The sequence below is a fragment of the Nannospalax galili genome, unplaced genomic scaffold, assembly GCF_000622305.1.
Source record: "Nannospalax galili isolate Female #2095 unplaced genomic scaffold, S.galili_v1.0 scaffold441, whole genome shotgun sequence".
Taxonomy (NCBI): Eukaryota; Metazoa; Chordata; class Mammalia; order Rodentia; family Spalacidae; genus Nannospalax; species Nannospalax galili.
This window is the reverse complement of record NW_008348089.1, coordinates 5,064,669-5,083,084: the sequence shown is the minus strand read 5'-3', so window position 1 is coordinate 5,083,084 and position 18,416 is coordinate 5,064,669.

The window sequence follows — 18,416 nt, the reverse complement described above, 5'->3', positions numbered from 1 at the left end:
CTCTCTCTCTCTCTCTCTCTCTCTCTCTCTCTCTCTCTCGGCACTCCATTTTGGTACAGAGCAGGTAAAAGATTTTCTAGCCTTTGGGAAACCTTTAATAAATCTTCACATACCCCCAACATATCCCCACATTTACAACATAGCTGTGGCCCACGCGTCTGTGTGGCTGGCCTCTTTTTAGTTATAGATTTTGTGGTCCATTGTATAACCCATATGACTATCCTTAATTCCATTAAGCATATGGGTTTTGACTGGCTTCTTTCCTGGATTTGGGACTCAGAGCCCAGCTGACCCAACACAGGGGCAGCAGGAACAGCACTGCTTCCTGAGACCCACATCCCCAAAGCTGTAGCTCCTTTATCCGGCCAGACTATGCCAGTTTTGTGGCCCGAATTCCCTCTGGGTCTCCTGCACTACCAGACAAACCATATATTTTATGTGCATTTATTAACTTACAAAGGAATGAGAACCCAGTGCCTAGCCCCACACCTCCAGCGTGGCTCAGAGCCCACCATATCAGACCATACCATGACTACCATAGCTCCTGCTAGCATTCACTGATGCATCAGGAGCCAGCGATCTCACCCCAGGTCCACAAGAGTCAGTCCATTCTGTCTTTGTCTGCTGTGGTTGGCTGTGCATTCCCCACACCAAGTGCGCTACCTTTGGCTTCCGTCCCAAGATGGCTCCCAGCAGCCCCTTTGTAGTCCATGCTCTGCATCAGGCCCTGCCCATTGGAGTAACTAGCCAATTGGGAGACATTGGTATGTGAATACATAAAGAAAAAAAAAAAAATATATATTTGATAATGTCAAAATCAAACTCACAGAAAAATAGGGCAAATAGGAAAATTTCATTTGAAACATAACTTCAGCCATAAAATGAATGGAGTTTTAGTGTATAGCATAGTGACGACAGTTAATAATTTGAATTTGCTAAAAGGAAAGAACTTAAGTATTTTCTTCATGTATAAAAAGTATAATTGTGGTTGGAGAGATGGCTCAGCAGTAAAGAACACTTAACTGTTCTTCCAGTGGCCCTGATTGGATTCTCAGCACCCACATGATAGCTAATAACTGTATGCTCTATAACTCCAGTTCCAGGAGATCCAACGCCTTCTTTTGGCACATGTGAGTGCAAGTCCATACATGCAGGCAAAGCACTCATACACATACAATGAAAATAACAAAAAAATAATTTAAAATAAAATTTAAAAATTAAAGAAGTATAAATGGGGGAGTTTGAAATGGCTTATGAATAAAGCTACTTACTACACAAGGCTGTGACCCTGAGTTCAATCTTTGAAGCACACAGGGGAAGGAGTGAACAAGTTCCCAAAAGTTCTTCTCTGACTTCCACACGTAGACGGTGGTACATGTGCACTTGCACTCACACACATCAAAATAAAATAATCTTTTTAAGTGTAAGTGGTAACCATGAGAAGAAATTGTTGTGATAGTTGGCTAGATTGTGGTAGTCTTCTCACAATATATGCAGTTATTAGCATCATGTTGCATGCCTTTTACTTGCCAATCACTCCACCATAAAAATGAAGTGGCAAACAGATCAAAATGTGGTAGGAAACATTTGATCGCACAATGGTTTTGACAACATCAAATATTGATTAAATGATTTGAAGTATGTTCACTCATTTCAGAGACACTAAGTAGAAACTGCCCATTTATAAGAACAGGACATGTATAAGACCATGTCACCAGCAGAAAGACTTTTCACTATGGCCTTCTTCACATTAGGAATACCTATTGATAGCCTCCAGAACCAAGAGAAGAAATATACTTCCTTGACAGGATGAGTTATTACGATGTCCAAATTTGCCTTGAATTGATTTTAAAAGTTTTATGTTATTAATTCCTCCACGTAAAGTAGTCTCATTCTAATTAGAATCTTCCCAATATGATGGAATAAGTGGGGGTCTCATCTTTAAAAAATGCATTGTCATAGCCACACTATGAACATAACAACATGCCACAGTTCACAATGGGTTCCTGAAGCTGTAACTGGTTGGGTAGCCGTATTATGCCTGGAAAGATGACGTTGGCCATCCCTGGCAATCAAAGAGTGCACTTTATTTACATGTTAAAAAAATAAGAATATTTAAAAGGCATTAAACAATTCAGATTTTAAATATAGTTGAATTGTTACATTGATCATTTAGAAATGGTTGTAGTTATTTCTTTCCATCTGGTTAACATACAACTTGATTAATGTGCGCTTCATTGAGATCCTAATTATAAAGTAATTATGAAACTTAAAATGTCATTAACTTTGTCCTCCATGGATTCAGGCTTAATAAGACTCATCTAAATTCTTAAATTTTCCTTTAAAATCAGCTAACACATAAAATAAAAGAAAATGGTACATGGAAATGATGCATTCGTGCTCCTTTTCAAATTGTTTTCCCCAAATTTTCTTCTTTTATTGGTTTATTACATTTTATGTTCTCAAATCTCTGGCTGTATTAAACATATAACCCAAATTTCCTGTACATTTATATAAGTATGATGTCAGGCCAGCCTGTCTCAAAAAGACCAATAAATAATAATAATAATAATAATAATAATAATAAAAATAACAGTATAATTTTCAGTGAAACTACTGAGTGGAATTTATGTTTGTGGACCAGAGAGATAACTCAATGGGAAAAGGCACTTGCTATCATATCTGACTATCTGGATTTGTGTCCCAGAGCCCACCCACATTGTGGAAGAAGAGGATCCATTCATATAAGCTGTCCTCTGTCCTCCAAATGTGGCCCCCTTCCTCCACACACAAATACCCACAAACAAAATAAACAAATGAAAAAAAATAACAATAAAATATTGTAAAATAATTTATATTTGGAAGCAGTGATAGAAAATTCAATGAATGGAAAGTTTGACAAATATTTTTATACCTCATAGAAAATAATATTCAACGTTTTGTTGCTCTGGTATTCTTCCAGTTTAATTTTATATTATTTATCATATTCTTTTATAGAAAAGAGAAATTCAGTGTTATTTACATGCAAGTTTGAAAAGAAAATAAGACAGTCTTTATTAATTGGAAACATGGAGAAATTTTATTTGGAGATGGAATACATTCAAGTTATTAATTTTTTTATTTTAAAATGATGGGGGAATTTCATACATGAATATTTTATTCACACTATTTCCATCCATCCCTCTCAGTTCCCCTCCAACTCCTCCCATACTCCTCCTCCCACTCCTTCTGAATTACTTGTCATTTTTTAAAATTTTATTGTTACATATGCATATATCCATTATAAATATACATATATGCAATGTATTGACTCAATTTAGTGGTGTGCCTGTGTACCTGTGTTTAGCATTCATTAATCAATGGAAGAGCCTGTGACTCTCCATATTGAGGTAGAATTCCATGAAATTTCCCCCATCACCCTTGGCATGTCAATTGGTTTTGTCATTATGCAGATCTTGTTAGACCACCATACTGTGGAGATTTCACTGGTATAGTTTCCCTATCATGTTTAAAATATATAACTAGCAGCAGGTGTCTTGTCTCTCTGGCTCTTACATTCTTTCTGCCCCCTATTCCTCAGTGTTCCCTGAGCCTTTAGTGGAGGGCATTGTAGATGTGAGCACATCACAGTTATTGTCTGAAATTGACAACTTTTGTTACTTAGTAATAGTCTCCATCTGTCATAAAAAGAAGCTCTTGTGATGAGTGATGAGAGGTACACATGTCCATAAATATAAGGATATGTACTTAGGATAGAGTAAGAAATTATTTGGATCGAGGGGAGTGACAGAATTCGATTTTTCTTTAGGGTCTAAGGTCTCTCTAGCCACATGTACTTGGCTATACTTACAGTACCACTCGAGACTTCTCTCCCATTAAGTGAGACTCAAGTCCAATTAGACACTGTTGATTAGCACTAACATAAAGGTACCTACAGCAATAAGTAGTTGTGTAGGTCATTGCTCCCAGGATTTACAGTTGGGCAAGATAATTGCATTGTTTTATCCTTTGGAAGCTTTCAAAATATGTTCTGATGCTATGAGATCTGGTCTTCAGGGAGGAGGCATCCAGGTCAGGTCCAGCTCAATTGCTCCAAATCCTGTGTCCTAAGTATCCTGTGACTTCAGCAATATCTTGTCTTCAAGTTCTGGGGACAATAAGAACTGTGGCAAGAGCTTGCATTATTTTTGGAGTATCTTAGACTACCCTAACCAACAACTCAAAGGGAAGATTCCCTTGCCTGGACTTGTGATTCTGTCATATAGCTTTCAGCTGTACACATACTCTCACATTTATAGGTCATGTGTATTTTTCAGTAAACTTATTAAATACTACTTTTCCCTTTAGCTTTTCACACCACCAGGCCATTAATTATCTCTCTTTTCTTTCTCTCCCCTGTAAAATCCTTCTCATTCTTCCTAGTTTAAGTACTCCTCATTTTCCTCATTTCCTTTGACAACCCCTGTCTCCTAACACCTCCTCATTTGAGATCCTTTTTTACTCTCCCTTTTTCTCCTCTTCCACTATGATTCCATTTCCTTTTCCTGGTTCCTGCAGTTATATCACTCTACACACTCACATCAAAGGATTTGGAGCTAGGATTCTAAAATGAGATAGAACATGTGTGGTGATCGGAATGAGAATATCTCCCAGAGGCTCCAAGTATTTAGACATTTGATCCCCAGTTCCTGATGCTATTTTTGGAGGATTATTGAACTTTTAGGAGATATGGCCATGTCGGAGGAAGCATGTCACCGGGGACTGGCTTTGAGAGTATTTAAGTGTTGCTACATTTCCAGTTTCTCTCTGCTTCCTGTATCTGCCTGAAGACGTGAGTGTCCAGCTTTGTGTGCAGGCCACTTCTGTCACCATGCTTCCCTGCCTCAATAGTCTTAATTCCCTGAAACTGTAAGCCAAAAAAACTCTTCCTTCCACATGTTGCCTTGGTCATGATGTTTTACCGCAACCACAGAAATATGACCAAAACATCACACATTGTTTTTCTGAGACTGGGTTACCTTACTTAGTATAATAGTTTCTAGTTCAGTTCATTTACCTGAAAATTTCATGACTTCTTTAGAACTTTGTTGAGAAAGTGTGCTGAATTTTAATTTTCCATTAACTGGTTGAAGGACCTTCAGGTTATTTCCATTTCCTAGGTATTGTGAAATGAGAGTCAATAAACTTGACTGTGCAGATATCTCTGTAGCAGGATATAGGGTCCCATGCCTAGGAGTCCTGCAGCTGGAGCATATGTTAGATCTATTTTTAGTTTCTTAAGAATTCACATTGATTTTCGTAGTGGCTGAACCAGTTTGTAATCTCACCAGCAGTGAATAAGGGGTCTCCCTTTCCCACATCCTCCCCAGCATTTGCAGCCATTTGTTTACTTTATGATTTTCATCCTGACTGGGATAAGATGAAATCTTTAATTTGCATTTCTCTACTTACAAAAGATGTTGAATGCTTTTTAAAGCATTTCTCAGACACTTTTATTTATTCTTTTGATGACTGACCAGATCTGTATCCCATTTTTTAATTGAGTCATATGTTTACTTGATTCTTAGTTTTTTTGAGTAATTTGTATACTTAAAAAATTAATCTAGCAGACGTATAGCAGGCAAAGATTCTGATGTATTTGGGCTTCCTCTTCACCCCGTTGGTTGATTTCTTTGTTGAACAGAAGCTTTTTAGTTTAATGTGCTCCCATTTATGAGTTGGTGACCTTAATTCCTACATGATGAAGTCCAATTTAGAAATTACTTTCCTACATCTATAACTTGTAGGGTATTACCTACATTTTCTTCTGTTTCAGTGTTCATGTTTCATATTGAGATATCTGATTCATTTGGAGTTGATTTCTGTGCAGTATTGATATGTGTTTAATTTCATTCTTCTCCATGTGGAGAGCCTATTTTTCCAGCACTTTGTTGGGGATGCTATTCTTTCAGTGTGGGTTCTTGGCCCCTTTTGTCAACTATCAGGTGGCTGTCATTGTATGCACTCATGTTTGGATAATTTGTTTTGTTCCATTTAGCTACATGTTGCTGTGTGCCAGTATCTTGCTGTTTGCATTACCATAGCTCTGTAGTATAGTTTGAGATCTGTCCCAGTAATCCCTCTAACATTACTCTTTTTCTTCAGGATTTTACTTTTGCTATTGAGGCTCTTTTGTGGATCCATATGAATTGTCCAATGCTTTTTTTCTATTTATTTGACAATGTCACGGGGATTTTGATTGATAATGCATTGAATATATTGGTTTTTGTAATATGGTCATTTTCAAATGAATTCTACCCATCCATGATCATGGGAGTTCTCTCCATGTTCTAGTGAGTGTCCCCCTCAATTTCTTTCTTCAAAGATTTAGTTTTCAATGTAGAGATCCTTAACCTCTTTGGTTAGTTCTATTCCTAGATTTGGTGTGTGTGTGTGTGGGGGGGGTGATTATTGTTAATGGGAATGTTTCCATGATCTCTTTCTCTGGCTGCTTGTTATTGAGATATAAAAAGCAATAGATTTTTACAAATTAATCTGTATCCTCCCGCTTGGCTGATAGTGTTGTTCATTTCTAGCAGTTTTCCATTAAATTTTTGGAATCACTTATGTATAGTATTACCAATATTATTATTGTGTCTAATATTTGCAAATGGGGTTATTTGAGCTCTTCTTTTCCAATTAATGCCCCTTTTAATTTTTTTCTCTTATATTATATTATTTCTCTAGCTAGAGCTTTAAGCACTATAATGAAAAGGAATGTGCATATTGTACAACCTTGCTTTGTGCCTGATTTTAATGGGAACACTTCATGTTTTTCTCCATCTAGAATGATGTTGTCTATGGGTTTTTGTATATGGCCTTAATTGTTCCCACCAGTCTAATTTCTTCTGTGATTTTTATCATAAAGTCATGTTGGATTTTGTCAAAAGCCTTCTCAGAATTTATTGATATATCATGTGATTTTTGTCTTCTAGTGTGTTTATGTGATTCATTACATTTATTTATTTGGGTATAGAAACATTCCTACATTTCTAGAATAAAGCCTACTTGATCATACTGGATGATCTTTTTGATATGTGTCCCTATGTGGTTTCCAAGTATTTTACTTAGAAACTTTGCATCTATGTTTATTAGGTATATTGGCCTATAGTTTTCTTTTTCATTGTGTCTTTACCTGGATTTGGTATTAGAGTATTACTGGATTTGTAGAAGGAGCTTGGGAATTCTCCCTCTCTTTCTCTCTTTTTGAATTATCTAGGCAGTATTGGTTGTAGTATTTCTTTGTAGATCTGGTAAAATTCTGTTGTGAATCCATCTGGACCGGGCATTGTTTGGTTATTTGGGAAACTTAATTGTTGTTTTGATCTCCTAATTTGTTATAAGTCTATTTAAGTTCTTGATCTCTTCTTGGTTTAACTTTAGAAGTTTGGTTGAATCTATAAATTTACCAATTTCTTTTAGATTTTCTAATTTAACAGAGTTAAATTAGGGCTTCGTTTTTATTTAATTGGTTGGGTTTATTTTTTGAGAAAGGGTTTCCCTGTGGTCCCAGCTGTTCTGTAACTCACTGTCTAGACCAGGCTGGTTTTGGTCTCATAGGAATTTGCCTGCCTCAACTTCCTGAGTGCTGGGATAAGGGGTATGTGCCACAATACCTGGTCTTGGTTTTGTTGTTGTTGCTTTGGGTTTGGTTTGGTTTTGAGTGTATGTTTTCAAAGACATTTGTTATACTGTTCTGGATTACTTTGGTGTCTGTCATAACGTTTTTCTTTTCATCTCTGATTTTCTTGAATAGGGTTTGCTCTTTCTTTTGGTTAGCTAAGGCAAGGGTCTGTTGATCTCGTTTATCTTTAAAGAAATAGCTGTAGATTCATCGATTATTTTATTGTTTCTTTTGTTTCTATTTCTATTCCATTGATTTATCCTCTATTTTTTACTTCTTATCTGCTGGGTTTGGTTTGTTCTTGTTTTTCCAGACTCTTCATTTGAATCATTAAGTCAGTTATTTGTGCTCTCTCTCATTTTTCATAGTAGTCTCTTGGAGCTATAAACATCCCTCTGAGGACTGTTTTTAATGCATCCCAGCAGTTCTTTTGTGCTGTGCTTCATTTCCATTTAGTTCCAGGAATATTTTATGACTTTTTGATTTCCTGTATTTGATGCATCCATCATTCAGGGGTGTGTTGTTTAATTTCCATGATTTCATGTAGTTACTACATGTATTGTGGTCAGATAGGATGCATAGAATTATTTATTTTCTCTTCTTTTTTTTGTATTATTGAGGTTTGTTTTGTGCCTCAGTATTTTGTCTATTTTAGTGAAATTTCCATGTGCTGCTGAGTAGAACGTGTATTCTTTGGTGCTTGGGTGGAACATTCTTTAGACATCATTTAGATCCATTCGATGTATTCTATTATTTAATTTAATGTTTCTCTGTTTTTCTTTGTCCAAATGACCTGTTTACTGGAGACCAATGGAGTGTTGAAGTCATCTATAACTAAACTGGGGTTAATTTGTGTTTTGTGGTCCAGCAATACTCTTTTTATGAAATTGCATGGACAAGAGTTTGGTGCCTATATGTTTATGACTGTAATGTTTTCTTGATCATTTATTCCTTTGATCAAAATGAGATGACCTTCTTTATCTCTTCTGATTAATTTTAGTTTGAAGTCTACTTTGTCAGATGTGAGAATATCCATGCCTGCTTGTTTCTAAGTGCCACTTGTTTGGTGAATTTTTTTGATCCTCTCAGCCTAAGTCAGAGCCTATCCTTGAATTTAAGATGAGATTCTTTTAGACAACAAAGAGATAGAGTTTTTTTTTTTTTTTTTTATTAGTCTATTTTAAATAGCCTGTGTCTTTTGAATCCGGAATTGAAGCCACTGATATTTAAATTTATTGTTGAAAGATGTGTATTTGTTGCTGCCATGTTATTTTCTGCATGTGTTCTTAGTCCTATTTTGTGTCACTATAATTTCACCTTCATTTGGTTTCCTTTTGTAGTCTCTTGGTTATGTCCATCCCTTTCTTCAGTCCTTTGTATTGCTTTGAGTATACTCTTCAGGGCTCCTTTAGTGGATATAAATTCTTTCAGCTTATTTGTATGATGGATAATTTTTTTTTCTACTTTGACTATTGCTGCAGGTGTCCTGGGGCTCTCCGGGCTGGAGTAGAGTCGGTGCGGAGTCATGACGCAGGCTCTGGGAGTCAGGTGAGAAGCAGGCAATGTGAGCAGCTGCAGTCTCATTTATTGCGGATATGGGGCTCTCTTTTATCCCCCCTCCTGGTGTCCCATTGGTCCACTGATAGGTTGTGTCTGTTCCTCATTGACTCTCTGTATCAGGCCATTTTGGCATCAGCCATCTCTATGTCTTTTGGCAGAACACAGGTTTGACTCAGTTGGATGTTTTTGGTGCATTTGCAGCATGCATGCACTGGTTGTTCAGGCCGCACTTCCTCCTACATATCTACCCTTTTTCTTTTTGTGAAGCTCTAGTGGGAGCCAAGATTCTTTGCCTTGGCATTGTTGGCCCCACTTCAGGGATTCCCCAGTATTATGGACCGTGCCTGTCTTAGGTTGGCTTGGTTAGCAAGCTCTTACCCATCATTGACTACCAGCCCTCAAAGGGCGACCTCCCTGGGTATGAGTCCACCAGGGTGATTGGGGAAGGCAATTATACAGAAGTCTCACAGATTTCCCTGTGAGCCAGGCCTGTAGGACCTCTCGGGGAGGATTGCAGCCTGTGTTTACAGGAACCAAGAGGACCAGGAGTGTGGCTCTGTTGATGCGCTTTTGCCACTGGGCATGCTGAAAGAGACACTTGACAAAGATGAGTAGGACCAAAGGAATTAGACTAGCTATTATGGCCAGGAGAATGGGGACAAATGAGGCAGGCAGGATGACATCTGAGGAGACCGGGTGCTTCCTAGCAAGGAAAAGAACGGGCATCCACAGGTCAGGGTCCCACATGTTCTCGGGGATGACCCATGGTGTGAGGATGGTAGCCTCATTCCAGAAAGCATCTAGGTCATTGGTTTTAACTTTAAGACATCGGGTGACAAATAGTGATTTTAATGTCCTGATTTGGGGTTCCCTACAGCTGGGGGGCAGATCAACCATGTTAATTCTAAGACAAAGAGAATGTGTCAGACCCAAATGTCTTGTGCTCAGTGGGGGACTTCCATGGTACCTTGGGCCATGGCCGTATGCCCACATGGTGTCTCCAGATGGGGAGCGGTCGTGGGGGGACGCTTCTGGGTTCCGCATCCTAGGGGGTCCTTATGTGGAGGCACGGGGTGAATGGAAAGCAAAATGTGTACCTCCCTAATCAACTGACAGGATGAGGGAAAAGAGAAGGAGGGGGTTCTCATGCTCACCCATGGGAGAACCGAAGGCATATGTAACACAAAGGGGACAACTTACCAAAACTTCAGGCAGGGCGCGTCTCACAACAGGAAGAAAGTGGGGGAGAGGCGCCCAGGCAGGTCACAGGTGGAGAAAATGAAACTAAGGCGGTTCTTGGGAGCAGTCAATGCAGGGCCAGCAGAAAAGTGCAAAGAACACGGTCCAGAAAAGCGGCTACCACAAGGATGGCCAGCACCCAAGGAAGGTCAATGCCCATGCCTGCATGGGGAACCCATGTTGGGCGCCAGATGTTGCAGGTGTCCTGGGGCCCACACGGGGGGGGGGTGTGGGGTGGCGTAGAGTCAGTGCGGAGTCATGACGCAGACTCCAAGAGTCAGGTGAGAAGCAGGCAGTGTGAGCAGCTGCAGACTCATTTATTGTGGATATGGGGCTCCCTTATATCCCCTCTCCTGGTGTCCCATTGGTCCATTGATAGGTCGTGTCTGTTCCTCATTTGCTCTCTGTATCAGGCCATTTTCATGTCAGCCATCTCTATATCTTTTGGCAGAACACAGGTTTGACCCAGCCGGATGTTTTTGGCACATTTGCAGCGTGCATGCACTGGTTGTTCAAGCCACACTTCCTCCTACAGACTATGATCATTTTGCTGGGTTAAGCATTCTGGGTTGGCATTTATGATCATTTAGAACATTGAAACCTTTTCTCCAGGCTTTCCGGCTTTTAGGGTTTACACTGAAAAAATTAGCTATAATTCTGATGGATTTTCTTATATGTAACTTGTTTTAATCTTGGCACTTTCAGGATCCTCTCTTTGTTCTGTACATTTTGTGTTTTGTCTATACTATGTTGTAAGAGTTTCTGTTGTGATCCTGTCTGTTTGTTGTTCTGTGTGCCTCTTGTATCTGTATGGGTATGTCTTTCCTTAATTTAGGGAAGTTTTCTTCTGAGATATTTGTCCTTCCTTTATGCCTATCACATCTAGATTTGGTCTTTTCATGGTGTTCCACGTTTTATTTTTTATTTTTTATTATTTTTTTCAATTCCATTACAGTGATTTTTTTAGAATTCATGTCCTTTCTTTGAAAAGTTCCATTGTCCAACTTTATCATTTTGTTATTTTTTTATTTTATGTGTATGGATGTGTTGCCTGTATGTACGTAAGCCCACCCATGTGGTACAATGCCCGAGGACGTCAGAAGAAAGCTTTAGAGTCCCTGGAACTGGAGTTATGGATGGTTGTTAGCCACTATGTGGGTTCTGGGAAGTGAACCCTGGTCCTCTGCAAGAGTAGTCATTGCCCTTAACCTCTGAGCCATCTCTCCAGCCCCCATCCAAATTCATCTTTAAATTCTGAATTCAGTTTTCTGTTTTAATCATTCTGCTTGTAAGACTTTCTTCTGTCTTTTCAAATTTTCTTATTGAATTTTTCAATTCAGTTTTCATCTCAACTTGATTTTTCTTCACTATTTCTACCTTTTGTGAATTTAATTTTCAAAACCTGAATTGTCTTCATCTTTTCATTCAGCTATATATTTATATTTTCTCGAGCTTCATTTAGTGAGTTCTTTGAATTCTTTGCTTGTTTTTTTTATTATGTTTATCATTATTCTTTTAAATTCCATGTCCTGGGGTTCCTCTGGACAGTTCTTATTGTATAATGCTTCTATAGGACTGATGGAGTTTTCTGGTAACTATTGTAGTGGTTTGAATGAGAATGTGCCCCATAGGCTCCGAATACTATCTTGATTTTTTTTCTTATTATTTGTGTTTTTGCAATGTGATATACCTGAGCATATGGACTTCTTTTGTTGGTTGTGCTTCTGATATTAAACACTAGCATGCCTTTGTTGTGTGGATGCATGGTTCTGTTTTTATTGTTGTGCTAGCTGAGTTGACTTATGGTCAGGTATATTTAGTTCATCTGTGCTTTAGATCTGATTATCACTTTTGATTCTTTTATTGGAGGGTTAGGAGTGATTCCAGGATAGTCTGGGGTAGAAAATGTGCAATCATAGCTAGGACTGAGTGTGGAGATGGTATCAGGGTGGACTAGTTCTAGCCAGGTCATTGGGTCAGTCCAAAGCTGGAACAACACTTTCCAGGCCTAGCTTTGAATGGGGACAGTGGTGACCTAGTTTGGAAGGTTCTAACTAGCTTACCAGGCTGGTCCAGAGTTCTACAGAAGCTTGCTCTGGGCCTAGTCACAGAGAAGGAAGGTAGATAGAGTGGGAAGAGTTCGGACTAGATCACAGGGTGGTCAGAAGAACACAAGCTGCAGGTTCTCCAGTTTTGCTTTTATTGTTATTTCAGTTGGAAATTAATAAGATTTCAGTTTAATGATATCATTATACACATGCTACATTGCTTATTTTCTGCAAAAATAATGAAATCTAGAACAAAACACAAAATATATATGGAAAAACAGTCTATAAAAACATGGCCATAATACAAAAATAGAATTTTTTACATTAGTGTCAGTTAATGTAATTATAGACAAATGAACCTGTGAGAAAAACAAATGTCTATCCACAAATTTTTAAAAAATTTGTGCTTGATATATTCTGTTTGCTTGTTTTTAATCATTATTTTTGATGCTCAGAATGTCAACATTAAAATAAAAGAGCATGTCATATATTTATTTATGCATACCCTATATCAAGGCAATTCTACCTATATAATTTCTCCTTAATATTTGTGTCTTTCTGTCAAATTTTACTGAAATAAATTTAGAGATTTACTTCACCAAAATGTAAACGTCTCTGTTTGATTTTGGTGATTGTGTGTGTGTGTGTGTGTGCGTGTGTGTGTGTGTGTATTCCTGGATGGAACATTATCCTAGTTTGTTTCTTCATTGCTGTGACAAAATACTCTGACCAATACCAACTTTAGGAGGAAATGGTTTATTTTCATACATCTCCTGGGTCATCAGGGAGCACAAGGTGGGAATTCAGGGCAGGAACCTTGAAGCAGGAACTGGAGCACAGGCCATGGAAGAACACTCCTTACTGGCTTGCTCTCCTGGCCCATGCTCAACCTGCTTTCTTATATAACATAGGCCCAACTACCTAGGGGTGGCACCACCCACAGTGGGCTGGGCCTCCCACAACATTCAACAATCAAGAAAATTCCCCCACAGACATGGCCACAGGCCTGGCCAATGAAGGCAATTCCCCCAATAGAAGCTCCCTAAACCCAGGTGTGTCAAGTTGACACTAAAGCTATCCAGCACAGACATACTTCATTTCCCTTAACATCTTTGTGCTCTCTCTTAACTTTCCCATGATTTTACTAGTTCTATTTTCCTAGGTAGCTAGTTTTGCCTGGGTACTGCCTCTTCTACACCGAGGATCACTGTGGTTTTCAAACATGAGCTGTGCACCTCAGGTCCTTGTCTCTTCACACTCCTAGGCAAATTTTCCGTGACTTGCAAAGATACAAGCTATGTGTTATGACATGAGAATATGGCAATCATCCTCAAAGCCATGGTCACAGAGAACTGAGTAAACTTGGTCATGAAACAAAACAAAGAGAATTAAATGTGAGAAAGACATTTGCAAGAAAATGGAAGGTAGACTGATATGAGGGGAGAGAGGGATTGGGGATTGAGTGTGATTAAAATGCAATATATCCAGGTATGAAACTTTCAAGAAATGTAATTTTAAAAGTTATTTTTGATTACCTACTATAGATCAGTAACCCACATGAAATTTAATATTTTAATCCTCACAATAACATTGCAAGATTCATTTTTCTGTCTCTAATATAGGTGGAAAGAGATTAAAGAGTAACTTATTCTAAGTTTGTAAGTGGGGGGGCTCCCTTAAATCAATGTAAACATTGACCTCCCTTTTCCCATTACGTTAATCTGCCTGACTCTAGGCCATAAAATATCATACTAAATAAGGCACAGAAGTATTCAATTACTTCAGAATATTACACACAAAATGTTTGAAACAGAAAATAATTGTTACACTTACATAAGTAAATGTCAATTATCTGAATAATTCATTCAGGTGGAACTCTTTCTCCTCTCCCAAAGCCCTATAGTTGAGGTGCCTCCTATGAGCTGTCTTTTTCCTCTATTCTATACAGGGATATTTCAAACTGTAGCTGGCTCTCCATTATTTGATGTATTTCCATTTACTAATGATGCTTTGAGAAAATGTTCAGCTTCAAGGCTTTGGAAATTGTTGAATTTTGCTTCATGCCAACATACTTCCATGTTTCCATTTCAAAGTGACATCATTACAACTGTGCAGCATAGTGTGTGCCTGGATAGTCATTGACGTTGGCACAGACTTGGCAACAGTTTGTTTCTGATTGATCTTGAAAAGTAGATTGGTTCTGACTTCATGGAGAAGCCCTTCTGGGCCGGCATCTTCCTAATAATGTTCATCTCAGTCAGACTTTGAAACCACTTATACCTTTCTGGGAGGGCTTAGCAGTAGTCCTCACTGAAATTGCTTTTCATTTTCAAAACTAAGACAAGATGATTTGCAGGATTACATAAAAGACAAGTTTTTTTCTTCAATGTCTTCTTTGTCTGATAATATTTTAATGACTAATTTTTTCATAGAATTTAAGTACTATACAAAGACCTTTTTTGAATTTAATTATTTTCTTTCCCCTTATTTTCCTTTCTTTGTCATTTTTACATTTTGGCATTAGAATAATCATGTACTAATTTAAACAGTTATACCAAAGATGGTGACAAATTGAATATAGAATTTCTGAGGTTAAGTACAAGACTGGAAAGTTCCAAGTATTATGAAAACAGGCTTTTTAACTAAATGAATAGTTACAGGTTTCATTTCTAGCACATTTTAAAATATTTTCCTGAACAACTGTCATTAAATTTTGATATTGCTACCTAAAACTACTGTCTGTGAAAGCAATGATATTAACAACTGTGTGGCAAACATATAGAACAAAATTTGTCACTAAGGAAACACCAACGTTCTCATTGACTGCGTTTGAAGGGCATATTAATTTGAAGCATTTTGTGCTGGTGTTGTTAATTTTCCAGAAGATTCCTTACATTCTTCATTCAAAGTTCACTCTAAGCAGTGAGTACTTGTCTATTGTGTGTGGCTGGGGAGGCACCTGTGAATAAGGACCTGTTCCTGAGCAACGAGTTTTAACTCTTAGCATGCATGGAACATGGGTGTTCTGTGTAAATTCTATGATTCTCAGTCTTCACTTGCATAATAAAGGGATAATATCTAATATCTATGTTGAATAATCGGTTTAAAATGTAATGAGGTTTTAAAAAGCGCTTAGAGAAACTAGTCAAATTAAGCATGTGACAAATGGAAGCTGTCACTCTCCTAGCCGTTTAGCTGATTGTATCTGAATTTCTATCACAGGAAAAGCAGCAAAAGAAAAGGAAAAGAAGCGAAACAGAAAAAAATGGCTCACCTCAACTTAAAGGTCTTTACATAAAATAAAAGAAACTGCTATGGTTTCTTTTCATCTTCTATTCTGAGAAAAAGAAAAGTAAAATAAAACAATATTTTAAGCAGGTCAAAACCAAAAAACAAAATGTCTAGAAAATTACTCTTATGCTCTGTCTTCATCTGGGGGCGATTAGAACCATGGTGTGTACACTCAATTTGCAGTAATCATGACTATTGATTTTGATAACAAATTTTGTTTCTACTACAGGATGGTTGAAAGACAACATGCCTATATTCAGGACCCACTTCACGAGAGTCTGTTCTGGTCAGGTACTGTGTTGTATTGGCTCAGGTAGACCTGTTTTTACCCCAACGTACAAGTAGGACAGGTTGAACCACAATGAACAATGTTGAAATTTTACATTAACTTCTCCTAACATAACATGAATAAATGTGTATTTCTCTCAGTGCACCAATGACATACAAAAAAAAAAAAAAAAAAAAAAAAAAAAAAAAAAAGACTCCAACAAAGTTCATCTTGGTAAACCAATGAGTTTATTGAGCTTACTTACAGGAGCACCAGCAACCCCAGAGCACTGATGAGAGGTCCCATCCCCTCATGGAAGTGCATCATTCAGTCCCACTTTCAATCAGCCTTTTATGTTTTTGATGATTTGTTTTTGCTTAATGTTCATGTGTGAGTTTCTGCACGTATATATGTGCACCATGTGTATGACTGGTCCCTGAGAAGACCAGAAGAGTGTCAGAACTGGAGTTGCAGGCAGGTGTGAGCTACCTAAAATGGTTGCTGGAAATACAACCTGTTGTCCCTTGCAAGAGCAGCAAGTGCACTTCACTACTGAACCATCTCTCAAGTCCCAAAGATTTATGTTATTTTTACTTATGTGTACATTTGTGTGCATATTCATGCCAGAGGCATTGAGGCCCCTGGAGCTGGAGTTACAGGAGGTGGTAAGCTGCCTGACATGGGTGTTGGGAACTAAACTTAGGTCCTCTGGAATGCTTAGGCACCGTTAATGCTCTCTTAACTACTGTGCAATCTCTCCAGTCCTCAGTCTCCCTGTCTGACATACTCTAGTATCTCCCAAGATCTCTAGCAACTGATCAGTTTTGGCAACTATGGCTGTTGGGAGAGGGAGAGACAATCTTTTTTAAGGATGGTACTTTTGGTAGCTTAATGAGGCTCCAGTGGATGACTTAAAACGAATGATATTTGGAGATACAAATTAGACTTTATAGGTCTTATTTTTTCATTTATTTATTATTTTTTAATTTTATGTGTATGAGTGTGTTGCCTGAATGTTTGTAAGAGCACCTGTGTTGTGCAATGTCTGCAGAGATAAGAAGATGGCGTTGGAGTCCCCTGAAACTGGAATTGGAACAGTTGTTAGCCACCATGTAGGTGCTGGGAATTGGACCTTGGTCCTTTGCAAGAGCAGCCAATGCTCTTAACCACTGGGCCACCCTCCTGTCCTCTATAGGCCTTCTTATTTATTTAGTAGAGCATATTAAATTGAGTAGATGGGCAATAATTAGAGATACAGATGAGGAATAGGATCTAAGTACTATCAAATTATATTGCATAAAATTGCAAAAATTCAATCAAAAATTAAAAAATGAAAAACCAAACAATAGCTTGATGTTTCATTTCTTGAGGATTTGGGTCTATTTCTAGAGCATGTGGGTCCAAGTGGTAGCTATGTAGAAATGAGATTGTGGGAGTTCTGCTTCACAGCCAAATATTAACAATGTCTTCACATTAAAGTGGGGTCATCATAGGAGCAATATGCTGCTAACTTGGGGTTATTAAAAATGCTGAAACTGAGTCTGATCTAGTAAAAAGAGTGGGGGAGTTAGAGGTGAGGGACGGTGATAGGGCAGCTGGTAAACAGAGACATTCACTGAGAATAAGCTCATCAACAGAAGCTGTACCACATGGTTATGGCCATCATCCTCTCTGGGTTTAGCTAGAAAGACAGCAGAGCATTATGTTTACCAGAGATAAATTTTTTCAAGAGAGATCAGACTGAGAAGGGAACATCTGGGTGGGGATGTAGCTCAGTAGCAGACCTTTGGGCAGCACCTGTGTGTGGCATCATGGCAGTTCTGCTTCTGGCCCCTATACTGCAAAATAACAAAACAGATCAGCAAAAGGTAGTCTTAATGAGTAATCATTATAGTAAATTTAAGGAAGTGAAAATCATGATATATGAGGATACAAAGGTATTTGATGAAGGAGCCAAGAACAGGAGTATCTGAGGAAGGGAAATGTGAAGGTCAAGACCTTGTTCCCTCCAGCCCTGGAGGATCAAATACCACTAAATTACTGAAGTGGAAACCTCCCTCATCTGTTCATAATTACTGTTGATTGCTAAGCACAGCATTGTGGCATTGTATGAAATTTCTTACCTTTGTCTTGAAGATATTCCTTGTAGAGGGCATGGTGCTTGTTCTGATCACACACTGGGTTCTCCCTCTTTGAGTAGGTTACATCTCAAGGTATGTTCCCTGCTCATCGCTCCCTGGCTTTCTTATTTCTAGCTCCATCGGAGTACTACACCTCTAATTTAATTCTAGGAGGAATGATGCAGTCTCTTCAAAAGCAGCTGCTGAAAGGGAGCAGCACTTTAGCA